Raw genomic sequence first — 14003 nt, 5'->3', positions numbered from 1 at the left:
CAATGCAAACAAACACCGCAATGTCCTGCGATTAGCCAATGACCAGTCCAGGGTGTACAGCGAGCGCCTCTTGCCCAAAGTACAATACTGTAGACCAATGCGGAGAGTATAAGAGTGTGTTGAATTGCAGTCGATAATAAAAACTGCATTGATTAGGTATACGGACTGTACGGTATTTGCTAACTGTTAATGTGAATATCAACCAATTCAGTAATGCTTTATCCCAACACAGCACAACCTTGGCCAACGTGATGGAATTAAAACTGTGCCGTTTGGATTTGCTATGGAGCAGTTGGCAGCATACTTAAGAGCCATGGGGTAGCCACATGAATGACTTTTGTCTATACAGTGGGCCCTAGGCAGATAAATTATGGGAAAGGGCAGCGCATATCTTGGCTTTAAAAGTCCCTTCTTCAGGCTAATTACCCCAAAGTACATCAGGTATTTGAATGTTGGCCGTTTAAATGGCATGCCATTTCAACGATTTTGTGTTTGAGCTACGCCTGAAGAAATGTTTACATAGCTGGAACATTTAGTTCTAGCAAAAGCATCAGGGTTGTGAAGGTTTTTCCTGCTACAGCTGCAGCGAGAAACTTGCATATTGTGATGGTGGATTATTATTTTGGTGCTTTAAATAATTAATGGCAACTGTTTCAGGGGTTGAGTGATTCTTTAATGTACATCGTCAATCAGTTTAAAAAACAAGGAGTTGTAATTTTGGTTCTAAGTTTTCCCTTATTTTGATTTTATCGAATCCACAAAGGGTCAACTTATAGACACTAATATACATACACCCAACTAATACAGTGGTGCTTTGAGATCCAAGTTTACCTTGTTCTGTGATCATGCTCGTAACTCAAAACACTAAAATCAACTACCCCTATTGAAATAAATGGAAATACCATTAATCTGTTTCTGCCTCTCCCTAAAAAACAATTAACATTTCTTTAATGTGATTTTAATTGGGAAAATATCACTCTACAATAGTTTATACAAACATAGTAATGACAATTAAACTGAATGCAAAGAATTAAACAGCTTGTGTATCATAACTAATTAATTCGGGTGTGCACAACTTGGCCATTGGAGAAAGAATAATCATGCAATCATGAAGGCACAAATAAGTGTTCACCAAAGAGAGATCATGTCACATATTTTTTATTTCATTCATTCATTTCATTTGTTCATTTATTTCAGGCTGCAATCTAAATCAGCAAGATATCAATTTTTCCAAACAATACTCAACTAAACCTAGCCTGAAAAGGAGTGGGATGAAGAAAAACTTTTGCTCTCAATTCAAAGCAAGAAGGCAGCCGAACAACTTCGATCTCGATTTGTAAATCAGGTCACTACAGTCACTCGTATTTCAAGACAGCACTGTATATAGTTAAAGTTCAAGTTCCATCTTGGCTTATTGTAGCCATCAATGAAATTCTGGTAAAATCCAAGCTGGATATTTTACCACTTAAAATGGCACAAGTAATTGAAAAAAAGAGTGTTGACAGCGACAATGATCCAACAAAGGCCCCGTCCACACAAAAGCCAGTTTCAATGTATCCTCACAAGTTTCGTAGCCGTTCGTCCACACGATGGCGCGGTTTCGGACTTGAAACCGATCACTTTTGAAACCGGGCTCCTGAGTGGAAAGATTTCAATACGCGCCCCGTACGCCTCCGTCTGGACACTATATGCAGGATACTATAAAATATTTAGATTCTTTATTCCCACGTTCAACAAGAGGTGTTGTACTTGAATCAATCGCCATTGTCACTTCCCCTGTGTTCGTCTTTTACATGTTGTGTTGATACATGCAAAGCCATGTTTGTTCTGTAGATTGGCATAAAGTTGTTTTTTTTAAAGTGTCCGTCTTCTTCGCTGATTCTTCTTCTACGCTTTCCGTTAACTCCCTGTGGCTGTGCTACAGCGCCACTCCATACTTGGCATATGCATTACAGCCATTAAACATCCTCAGCGTCTTCTTTTGGACACACGCAAGTCTTGAAATGCTTCTGTGTACGAGATTTGTTTGAGGAACAAATGGGGAGTGATTCACACATTTTCACACGAGCATCATAATCTTCTGCTTCAAGCCTTTGAGCAAACTGAAGTCGGTTCCACTGCTGTCGGGGCCAAAAACGGAAAAGAAACCAGGAAACTAAATACAAGCCAACTGACGAGACAACGAGAGACACCTGGACAAGACACAAGTGGCTGGGAGAGATGATGGGATGACACAAGGGAACAGGATGACGAGTACAGCTGCAAACAAAACCATGCAAGACAGGACACAAAACCAAAACAACAAACTAAGTTATCCATTTCAAAGCCAGTTTTGTTGTTTGTGTGTTTTGAGATCATTGCTCTGTTGGACCATGCAATTGGATCGAGCCGTTGATTTGAGATAAACATTTGGCGGTTGCCCTCATCTCACCATTATTCCATTCCCTTTGTGCAGTGCATCAGTACTGAGCATGATACCGCCACCAAAACCCTAGAAAACAAAATTTGGACACTTTCAACTCACTACACTATTCTGTCATTGGTTGAATCCATGTCACATGGCCCCAATCCTGGCATTGCCTTCTGTTAGCCTTGGTTATTTTTTGGCCCTTTATATATGGATTTTTGGCAAATTTGGGCAAAATGATTGTATCTTGCTTGCCAACACACGGCCCACCCCCTTCTGATGGCTTTGGTCCAAAAAAGAAACGTATGTTGTCTGCATAATCAGAGCCTATAATTATTGCATCGCATTGCATAGTGATGTCATGTCAAGCTCTGTCACAATATGGCGCCAGTGCATGTCACTGTCCAGATTATGTTTTCTTTGGCTTCGAGCACCGGTATCTTGCATGGCATTTGGTGTGGATTTCTTGGGTTTAAAGTTAGACCCTGAGTCCCCCAGATATACTGTACTTCTTGTCATTGTGGCCAGTTCAAGCTTTGTCCCATCTGACCATAAAACGTTTGTCCAGAAGCTATTTGGCTTATCCAGTCTAAATTTCAGTCTAGCTTGAAGGTGTTCAGGAAATTTACAGTTAATGGCAGGCTTGAGCCTTGGTGGTTCACGAATTCACCTTAAATCAACAGTAAACCACTGAACAATGATGCTTTGAAATGAAGAAGATAACAGTGGTTAAAAGTAAGTCTCGAGAATGACCTCTAATTGAATTAATGTGGACTATGCTTAAAAGACAAGGCAATGCTGGGCAACTAATTATATTAACTCTGCCAATTCTGACAAGAAAAGTGGTCAAATATCCAGCTAGACTTATGTCAGAAATTTGACTGTACAAAACGTGCAAGGTGAAGGAGAAATTAAGTAAAGGATATCTAACCAAATATTCGATGAAAAATAAATGCATTCAAACTTGAAGATGTTTCTTATATACCTATTCCAACCTGGAAAATACCCATATACATAATCCATGCCCATGATAAATGTACAGGGTGCATGAATCATGATCCAAAAATCACTGCGCATTTAATTTTTCCATTTAGCTTTAGGTATCATTCGGACAGACACGAGGTCATCAGCATAAAATGGCGGCTGGCAAGAATGATTTTTTGGCCTCCGATTGTATCTGCGCCTGTTTGAGAAATGCTAGCCAAAGTGTATCAAACGAGTCCATGGTCAAATTACCAGATGTGTCGCATACGACAAATGGTTCACTTAGCCCATTGCTAGACATGGTACACCAAACCACTAGCTTCACAGAGTATCGTTCATGGTCAAGAATTTCTAACTGGGATTGATTTTCCCAATTTCTGATAGTTGTGTTGCTTTACCGGACGAAAATGTTGAAAGATAGACTCGTTGCTTAACCATAAGTTTGTCAACAAGTGAGTGTCGTTTTTGATATTGGTGCAGGAGTGATTCACACATTTTCACACGAGCATCATAATCTTTTGCTTCAAGCCTTTGAGCAAACTAAAGTCGGTTCCATTGCTGGCTAGACTTTCCTTGTCTTTGCACAATTGCCTCCTCTAGAAGTTCCGTGTTTTCATCAGTGTTGGTAGTACCAAGCCTTCTGCAGTGTTGTTTGAGAGAGACAGATCCTGTTTTGTACTGCACTTTGGAGCAGTGTGACAGCCATGAAGCTTCTTAAACTGGTATTGACACACACAATTTTGCAATGCTGTTTTAATGTCAAATTGCAAGCCATGGGCAAACTTATACAACTTGCTAAACCTAAACTGTCAAATGCTAATGTCCTCTCATCTGTTCGAATGATACCTGATCCAAAATTGAAAAAAATAAGGTCTAGAGTGCCTTCTCACCACAACTGTATTTTATTATTCATATCTTTACTCTCCCAGGATTTTACCAGCTTGTTCGGGTGTGGAAATGCACACCAGTGCCAGCATACAAAGCAGTCTGATGTAGCGTAGAAACACCTGGGTATGCTACAATTTCAACACTTCTTTCACACCCTATTATAAAGCAGTTCATGGAGGGGGAAACAATGTTGTTTTCTCAAACGCAGAGAGTATTACAATATTATAAAAATCAGTGGCAATTAAAACTTATCACTATCAGCCAAGGCAATATTTGTGTTTTGCTTTAAAACACATGCTAGGTTGTATGTGAATATTATACCAGACTGACACAATGAGGGGAGCATCCAAACATGGTATATGTCTTCCTTCCATGCTGCTCGAAGATGATCTCCAGTCTGAAAATATCAATCCTTTTGTCTACATTAATTACCAAGACAGTCTATCATATTATTGTGCCGTGCGTCTTTGTACATGTATGTGTACGTGCGGGTCCACTATTGTGCACACGAACATGAGGTGGGCTCGTTTCTACTCCCTGATGGATAAAACAGTTTTGCTTCAGATAGTAGAGATTTATGAGCACGGCGCCCCCACACATGGAGACACCCACTGACAGTTAGAGAGATGGGTGTGCTTGAGAGGAAGCAAAGGAAGAGGAGGACGGAAGGCAAAGAAGATTGGAGGCGAAGGCAAGCTGCGAGCTGCAAAGATATAAACAGGTGAATAATTTCCTCTTCGCTTTCAGATTGTTTCCTCATCCCTCAGCCTGGCCCTCTCCTCAGAGAGAGAGAGATGGGCTGGAACTGCGGCGTCTTGCTAAGCAGCCCTGCAAGACTTTCTGGCACAGACGTATAGCTTGGCTCCTCTCGCTCCATCGTGCACTGCCGGTCGCCTCGCGCCACTGGCCAAGCTGTTAAAATGCACAGCTTTATCCTCCCGCCTGAATTGCATTAGCTCTGGGGCTGTCATAAACTGGTACAAGCAGCAGCCGTTAAAGACGCACGCTCACATTCGCCAAGAACAACCTTTATGTGGACAAGCTCTCATTCGCTCACGACTGTACACATGCCTTGGCCGCAAACAAATGCATTCATAAAAGGTTGTATCCTGAAGGACTGAATGCTATGACCTTTGTAAATATTCCCTTTTCCGCCAGAGGACGTTTTTTTGTTTCTTTTGCATTTTCCATTCCATTTGGCAAAGTGAAAACACATAGGGTTAAGTTAAAATGAAAAACGGGCACTATATTTAATCACTGGAGTATAACCATTGCCAAGTCAGATGACTCGTATCTAAAGGGCGATACTCAATTTTTTCTTCTTCAAATTTTTGCAGTGATGCCAGTAACTCATTACAAAGAAATGCATTACTCTAAAAACAAACAAAAGAAAAAAAATGGAAATTTTTGACTAATCTAACGTGTTACATTTTCCACTTGACTAATCTGACTACAGTTACTCCTCCAATAGCACTAAAAGTTATTTTGTGGAACATATTTGCTCATAGATGCAAGTAATAACTGAGAGAGATAGAAACAGAAAGAGATTATTCAGTTTTACCTCCCACATGTGCAGGGGATCGTAATTCCCTACCAGCATTAAATAAACAACGCAAACATCTCACGCACACATATTGTATTGTAAAACTAACACCCGACTCTTAACATTATAGTGCTCACTAAAATCACTAAAAAATAACTATACATTATACAAGACGTGAGAAAGGAAAACTCTGATATTGAATATAGTGAAATGCATTGGGGGACTATTCAAATTCCTATTTCCTCTGAGGGCGTGACATCATCGTTTTCAGCGCACTGACAACTCGGGTGTATATCCAAAACAGCAATGGAAGAAGGAGAGAGGTTTGCGTTTTCAAACTAGAAGTAGTCACTATTTTGATTTTGTGTCAGCTAAAAAAATATATATAAAGGTGTTGCACACTCTGTACTGTCGAGTGTTTTCTACGTAGCTTCTATAATATTGTGTCAAAAAAACAAAACGGATCTCACACCAGATTGTATGACTACAGCAGGGCCCCAAATGTTATCATTATATTTATCAGCAACGCCGACGTTTGCCATTACAATTAAATTTTTATTCCGGACATCCAATATTTGTGAGTGACATCAACGTGACAACATCAATAGTTAAACATATAAAGTAAAAAATACTGCCTTTATTTTAGAAATGATTGTGTAGTCTCAAAATGCTGTTTTTTTTAAATTAATTAATTAAAAAAACAAGAAGAACATTTAGTGAGGTGAAGTCCAGAAAATACTTTTTTTTCCATTAAAATGACAAGTCAACAAAGGTTGTGTTTATTTGTATTATTATTTTTTAATAAAAACAAACTTTGTTCTTAAATGTCCCTGTCAAAAACACACTTCCAATTAAGTGGTTAGTTACTTTTAAAAGCAAGTAATCAATCAAGTAACTAGTTACTTTTAAAAGCAAGTAATCAATAAAGTAACTCAGTTACTTTTTAAAGCAAGTGGTCAGTAAAGTAACTCAATTATTTTTTCAAGGGACTGTGGCAACTGCATGTATGGAGCAGAGAAACCTAAACATAAATGGAAAAAGTGCACATGTGAGGATAAAAGAGGACAACTGGTCAGCTCGTAATTATAGTAACTGGAAAGCCGGCCCACCTCCATTATGTCACTAATGGTTTGGTATGTGTGTGACTGTTGTAATGAGTTAAAAGCAGAGGTGGAATCACTCCTGTAAAAATACAAATATAGGAATTACCGACCTTAATAAGGTAGTGAAAATAAGACACTGTCCAATATTTGAGCTTAATCCCAATGAAGTGAGTGTTGTGTTACACCAGGCACCGAGTGTTGTGTCTACACACTTGTTCACGGTATGTGTAAGTACATGGTGCTTAATGTGTGTGCGTGTCAGGGCTTGAGCTGCCATTCATTTTGCAATTAGGACTTCATTAAAAGGGATTACCTTTGCTAAAATCAGACGCAATATCCGACCGTTTGTTTTAATGGGATTTGTTTTGGGAACAAGGCTTTCCTATGTCCTGTCGACGGGAAGCCACGGCGGAAAAAAGCAAGTGAGCAAACAAGGCGAGACAACAGCCAGCTTTTCAGACAGAGCGGCACTGACACCTCTCTCAGCAAGTCTCCAAACTGTCAGTCCCAAGAAGGCCGTCGCCTCCCCTCTCTCACAATCATTGACTTGCTGCTGACTTAAAAGCACTAAAGCCTGGCCCATCTGAAATGATGCATTGTTCTGGAGGAGTTATCATACTGGATAATATTCTCCTGAAACACACTCTTAAAGTGGGCCTGAGAGAATTGAGCTGGCTGCTTCACTTTCTCTTTTTGGTTGCTAGGTTCGAGTTCCCCACACAGGATCACTGGAGCCATTATGGGCCTCTGGCAACGGTTCAGCTCCCTTCTTCTGTCTGTGTCTATGAGAGAGTGGGAGCCCAGGGAAAAATCCGTCCACTCTCTCAGGGTGGCGTGCTGTGACTTCCAATGTGCCCCAGTCTTTTACTGGCAAATCTAATCCTTCTGATGGCCAGTTCCTTCAGCTCTGCTCTCGGTCTCTGACCTCAATCTGTCTCATTAAACCATAATTGGGAATAAGTGAGGGAACCTGCACCTGTGTGCTCCTTTGCAAAATCGGAGACTGGGATTTCTCACCCACAGCTAAAATAACATAGGCAGATGTGAGCTAAGGCTGAAGCTAAGGTTGTTCTGTGGCAGTCAGGTATTTTAAAGTGCTAGCCCGGGGGTATGTTACAGCTCCTGAAATTGAAGAGCAAAAATGGCACGTGCTACAAGAATGTACTCTTTCAAACCTTAAGAAAAATGGAGGTGAAATATCACCCTCATCAATGGTATGCCATCATAAATCATTGGTAGGATATAAATGGTAATCACGAGCAATTATAATGGACATCTTGCAACAGGATTCTTGACGACTCTGTATAGTAAATTCAGAGATTTGTTTCTAAATACATTAAACATGTACAAAGACTATGAACTATATGCTATACTATTCCAGTGATTCTTAACCATAGGGGTGGGCCGCGAGCGCCATCTGGTGGGCCGCAAAGTAATTTAAATTTTGTAACAGTGGGCCGCAACGGCCGCAGCCATCTTTCACGCAGGCATCTTTCAATTGAGGCTTTGTTCACATGAAGCAGGGTATTTTTAAAACTAAATATTTCCACCCCTCCCCGTGTAGAAAAAAAAAAATCTGCCCACACTGCAAGCTGAATTTTCGCGGTATTTGTTCACAAATACTACAAGAATCCATCTAGTACTGCTCCCGCTGATCCATTCACAACCGACCTTTTTTTAGGTTGGACCAAACAGGCGTTGTTTAGGGCGGGACATGCAGCTGTGACGAAACCAGGGAGCGCCGACGCCGTGGTAAACAAACAAACCAAACATAGACTGCAATTAATTATGTTCTCGCAGAATTATTCACCATTTCTTTGTTGGTTGTTGAACAGCAAAAGACGCTTCGTGCATTTTTATCTGGTAAAGATGTTCGTGCTTTTTTTTCCCCCTAAGACAAGACCGAAGATGACATTTTCATCTGTTACCGTGATTGGTCAAAACAATCGTCCAATCAGCTCGAAGTATTGTACAGAATGTCCCACCTTGCCCGAGCAAATCACTATGGAGCAGTCCCAGATTGATAACATGAAGAACTCCCTTAAGTGAATCACAATTATCAATCTGGTTACACTGCCTTGTTTGTTTAAAAAAAAAAACACACATCTACATAAACGCACACAAAAACAGATAAGTTGCTTCCGGAATTCTTTGCTTGTTGGGAATCTTATTGGGTGTCAGTGTTTACACATAAATAAATGTCATTGATGACCACATTGTATCTTCTTATTTGATAATGATTTCATAAAACTTAACTAGATTTAATGTCGTTATTAAATACAAACAATAAAAAGTCAACATAAATCATAATTTCTGAATTGGGCCCTGGCCACTTTTTCCAGAAAAAGTTGGGCCCCAAGGTAAAAAAGGTTACAAAGCCCTGTACTATTTATTTTTAAATATTATAATTCAGCAGAGTTAACAACATTTTTCTGTTGTTTTTCAAATATAGAAGACACATTTTCACTTTACAGACTTCAAGATATGTTTTCCGCCAACACTATGGTGCTGTTTATAAAGGGTATACACCCTGATGGCTTGGATTTCTACTGTGGTGTGAGCTGGCAGGACAGCAATAGGTGTGTCAGCGACATCATCATGATGTCTCAGCATGACATCATTCCCCAATGAATCACAAAAAGAAAAGTGATGCAATCCAATTTTGACCAGTCTTGGGCAGGGGTTGGCAATTACTTTCCTAGGGGGGCACATAAGAAGCTGGAATGGTTGCAGTAGCAACAAGCCAACCTCAGCTGTGCTCAATATTAATTTTCTGTTGTAATATAAATTGTATCTTCTTTTTTTTTTAAACCCCTCTTCTACTGCACTTATGTAAAATGGGAGGGTTCTCAAAAGCAGTATCAAGTCGATTGATCAATTTGGTCCCCCTCTGCAGTGTTGGACAACTCAAATAAAATAACCTCACTGATTTGCACTGTTTGCTTGATAAATAACTGTAATCGCTCTGTATTCTTCCCTACAAGATAATACATTGGGAAAGTCATTCCTTTAAAGCTTCTCTCATGCCAAAAAACAAACAAACAAAACATTAAATGGTTCTTCAAAGTTGCATTCTGCATTATAATATTTATTAAAATCAATGGGACAGCATTGAAATAAGTGGAACTGTCTGTAAGTAATTTGTTCAAATGAAAGGCTACAGAACATTACCTTAGTGCTTTGCTAGGACTGTGCGTGGGCATATGAGGTTCTGAGAGTGCTTACGACTAGCTTGCCTCAGCAAGACTCAAATATCACGTCGTGTCTAAAGTAGCTTATCCAAAGTCTCAATGGCAATGACAGAGAAGTCTTACTCTTTATTTGAAGTAAATTTATTATCAGAAGATTTTTGAGACGCTTATTGTAAGGTCATAATACTGCATATTGCAACTTGGAAAATTCCTTATTTTAACATGATTTGCAAAATAATATTTATACAATAAATAAAACAATCTATTATCAATTGTATGCAGGATAAAAATTTATTTTTTAAACGTCTTGCTTACCTGCCTCATTCAGTAGCGGAGGAAAATACATATTTATATGTGCATCTCCGAACACTTATTCACATTGTATGATGAAATTCTATCAAATCCATATTTTGTCTCCATTATGGCGCAGGCCATAAAAAAATCTCATTCAGCAGACAAAATCACAATATATGCCACAGTGTGAGCATTATCAAACAGGTGGAGTCAAATAAAACTGTGATTGTTGTCTGGTTTGAATTTTAGATTTGCTCCCTCAGCACCTTTACTGTCTCGGGGAGTACAGCACACTGAACACAGCCCAGGCTGTGTTTTGTTGGAAGGGGATATTGTGCATGATTATGCGATGGTGGTTGCATATAAATTGATTTTTATCATATCTTATTTTTTATTTTATTTTTTACAGTTCTTTGTCATTTCAAGCTGGCTACACAAACACCAGAAAAACTAAACAACAAAACTCATCTATCATGCCAATCATACAGTGTTAATAATCGTGAATATAAATGTAAATCTGACTGAAAACTAATCACTGACTTACTGACAAAAACACTGTAATACAATCAGAAAATGTGACATGATTGATGTGCACATCTCCCAGTATCATTTGGTTGGGCTGCTTTCAGATAAGATAGAAACTTGGTCTGGTTCAGGTGTCCATTTAAAAAGAACACAGTGGCTACATTTGCCTGATCTAATCCAATATTTGCAGACTACCGGTATATTTACCAGAATTACTGGCTGCACTGTGGCGGTGACTTCATACTTGAATCATTTTTCTTGTCTGGGCTGAAGGACAGCGTATGAGTGCTAAGTTTTAAGGCCTTCTCCGATTCAATTGCATGTTTACAGAGGGCAAATGACACACATTGTTAGGGTATTTAATGCCTTAAAAGAGCTCAGTGCTTGCAAAGTCTGACTTTTAATGCATTTGCAGGGTCCAAATATAAAGTGGAACCTCAGTGTTGGTGACTGAGACTGATTGAAACCATATCGTGGAAATAATGAAAATCCAATTAATCCAAGAATCTACAAATATATATATATATATATATATATATATATATATATATATATTTATTTATTTATTTTAATTGATAGAGAATAACTCAAACAAAAACATAAAAATGGCTAATCAAGTGGATAAATGAACATTTAACATTTCACTTTGACTTTTATTGAAACATATTTTTTCCAGGCTCATACTATGCTTCCCTATGGGAGCATGGTTCATGCCTTTTGTCCTCTCCTCCCTAGCGCCTTCATTTATTATCTAAGATCTCGGGGCGCTGAAAAGCGGTGCTCGCTTTTCAGGCCTTTCCGCCATGTCTCCTTCTGTTGGCCATTGTTTTTCATGTTTCTCATGACGGGTTGTGCCTATTAAGTCAATTGTGTTGCTCTGTACTTGTGTATGTGCACTGACAATGAAGATCCATTCCAAACCATTCTATTCCATCCTATATAGTGATGGCGAATACTACAGTCAGGAGTGGAGGGAGAGGAGGCATGTATCAAGTTCTTCCATGAATTCTATCGTGTTTTTTGCCTTGTTTTACAAATGACTGGCACTCAGTACTTAACTGTCGTATTGTGTAGAAAAGGTTCACCAGCCAACAAGGAATAGTCAACAATGCAAATTTTTAAGTAATAACAACCCTCAACACTCAAACATTTTTATTATTTTGGTACGGAAAACAACCGGATGTAACGACAACAAAAATAATTTTATTTTTGCCTACGTGCTTTGTTCTGCATTTGAGTGTTCCTTCCTCAAACAGGTGCACAACAGTACCTTGCATATTAATGTAATCTACATAGTCACACTCTAATAAATGTATCTTGAACTTCTTGATGGCCATTTAAATCTCATAATAATGACAAATCAGGCTAACTACCGAGAGCATCGGAAGTACTTCCCCTCATTGTGCCACTTCCTCTTATTGTGCCACAAGTGCGTTCAACACTTACACAAGACAGTGTCAGTTGTCTGACACACACACACACACTCATCCACCCACACAGGCCGGCAAGATTGACTAAGAGGGACACTCAGAATGACTCACACAGGATAATTTTGAATGTGTCGAAAGCAGATTTGCCATCCTCATTTTTCACACTATTTCCTGGTTAGCCACAGACATCTTGTCTGGACATGGAAACATTGTATCCATTTAATCCAATAAAGCGTGGGCACACATTCGCGACAGACTTGACCGGAAAATAATGGCAAGCGAAGAAGGCCGTTTTTTCTCTTGCATGTACTATCAAACTGTACGGCCAATCATGTGATTTGACGCTTTCATTAGTGGATTGTATCTCATCTCTTCCTAAAATCATTTTAAGCGTCAATCTATTCCTGGACGTGCAATATTGACAACTGCTCTGAAGCTTTTTTCAGAGCCCTTCACCAGAGCATACCACAGACAGTGGACAGCCAGTCAGCTGAGTTGCCAGGGAAGCTTCTGAGCGTGTCGGCGCTGGTGGAGCAGACAGCTGGAACCAGATGAGTCATTTCTGATCTGTCTAGCTGCTACTCATGGGAATACAGTGAGACCACATGGGTAGCGGACAATCGCTCACATCTCAAAATGTTTGACAGAAACTGCCATGTACTGTACATGTGTGAATGACACCATGAAGCGACTTGAGATGGACACACAATGATGAAACATGCTATTTGTGAAATAGTCTGTCTAGTGAGGAGTGTACACATATTTTTGTGGTGCTGAAGATGTCGAGTACACGGTTGTCATTGGAGAGAAATGATACACTACACACTTTACTTATAGCCCTACCAAACAAAAGAGATGAAAAACAGGAAGGTTTTTTTTGTTATATACATGTTTACCAGTAGAATTAGGGGGGGGGGGGGGGAGAGGGGCAATCCAATTTCCATTTCAAGAGTAAGGAGGTTAAGCTGGCTCCATTCGATAGTAAAAGCAGAAAATTGCTTTATCTAAAATCCAACATAAAGGCACTTAGATACCAACTCACTTGGGATTTTCTACCATCAAAACCTTCAGCAGTTCAAGAACCAACCAAACACATGACAGCTGACAAGGATCTAGCAAGGAATGAATAAAGAGTGAAGACTAAATGCGCACAACGAATAAACAGGGATAGCAGAGATGCAGGAGTATAAGAAAAAACGCAACTCCTGATATATATAAATAGTATAGGTCTAAAAACACACATACATAATAAGAACATAATCTGTAATTAGTTTGGCTATAGTTTCGCAACCATGCTGTGTGGTCGCCTGTGTTGGTTCTGAGAGGTATTAATGGGAACTAAATCCAAAAATGTTTAAAGCAAAATGACATTGTATGTGCCATTATTAGTCATAACATAATTCTGATATATGCTGCTAGTAGTAGTAGTAGATGCCTTTGAGGAAGTCTGTTTTGTTAAAAATGGATGGCTGTTTATCAGCCATAAAGGTAAGTACAATATATGCAGATTCATTTCCTTCTATTAAACTGCTTAGTAAACTAATTGTTTTGGTTATTGCATTACTTGTGGCTCCAAGTGTCTGGAAAGATGACACAACACAGTCATTTGCTTGAGTGAAATATTAAAAGCTTATTTTT

This window comes from Leptonotus elevatus, chromosome 3 (genome assembly GCF_054856555.1).
Source record: "Leptonotus elevatus isolate MCC_2025b chromosome 3, RoL_Lele_1.0, whole genome shotgun sequence".
Classification (NCBI taxonomy): Eukaryota; Metazoa; Chordata; class Actinopteri; order Syngnathiformes; family Syngnathidae; genus Leptonotus; species Leptonotus elevatus.
This window is presented reverse-complemented; position numbering follows the sequence as displayed.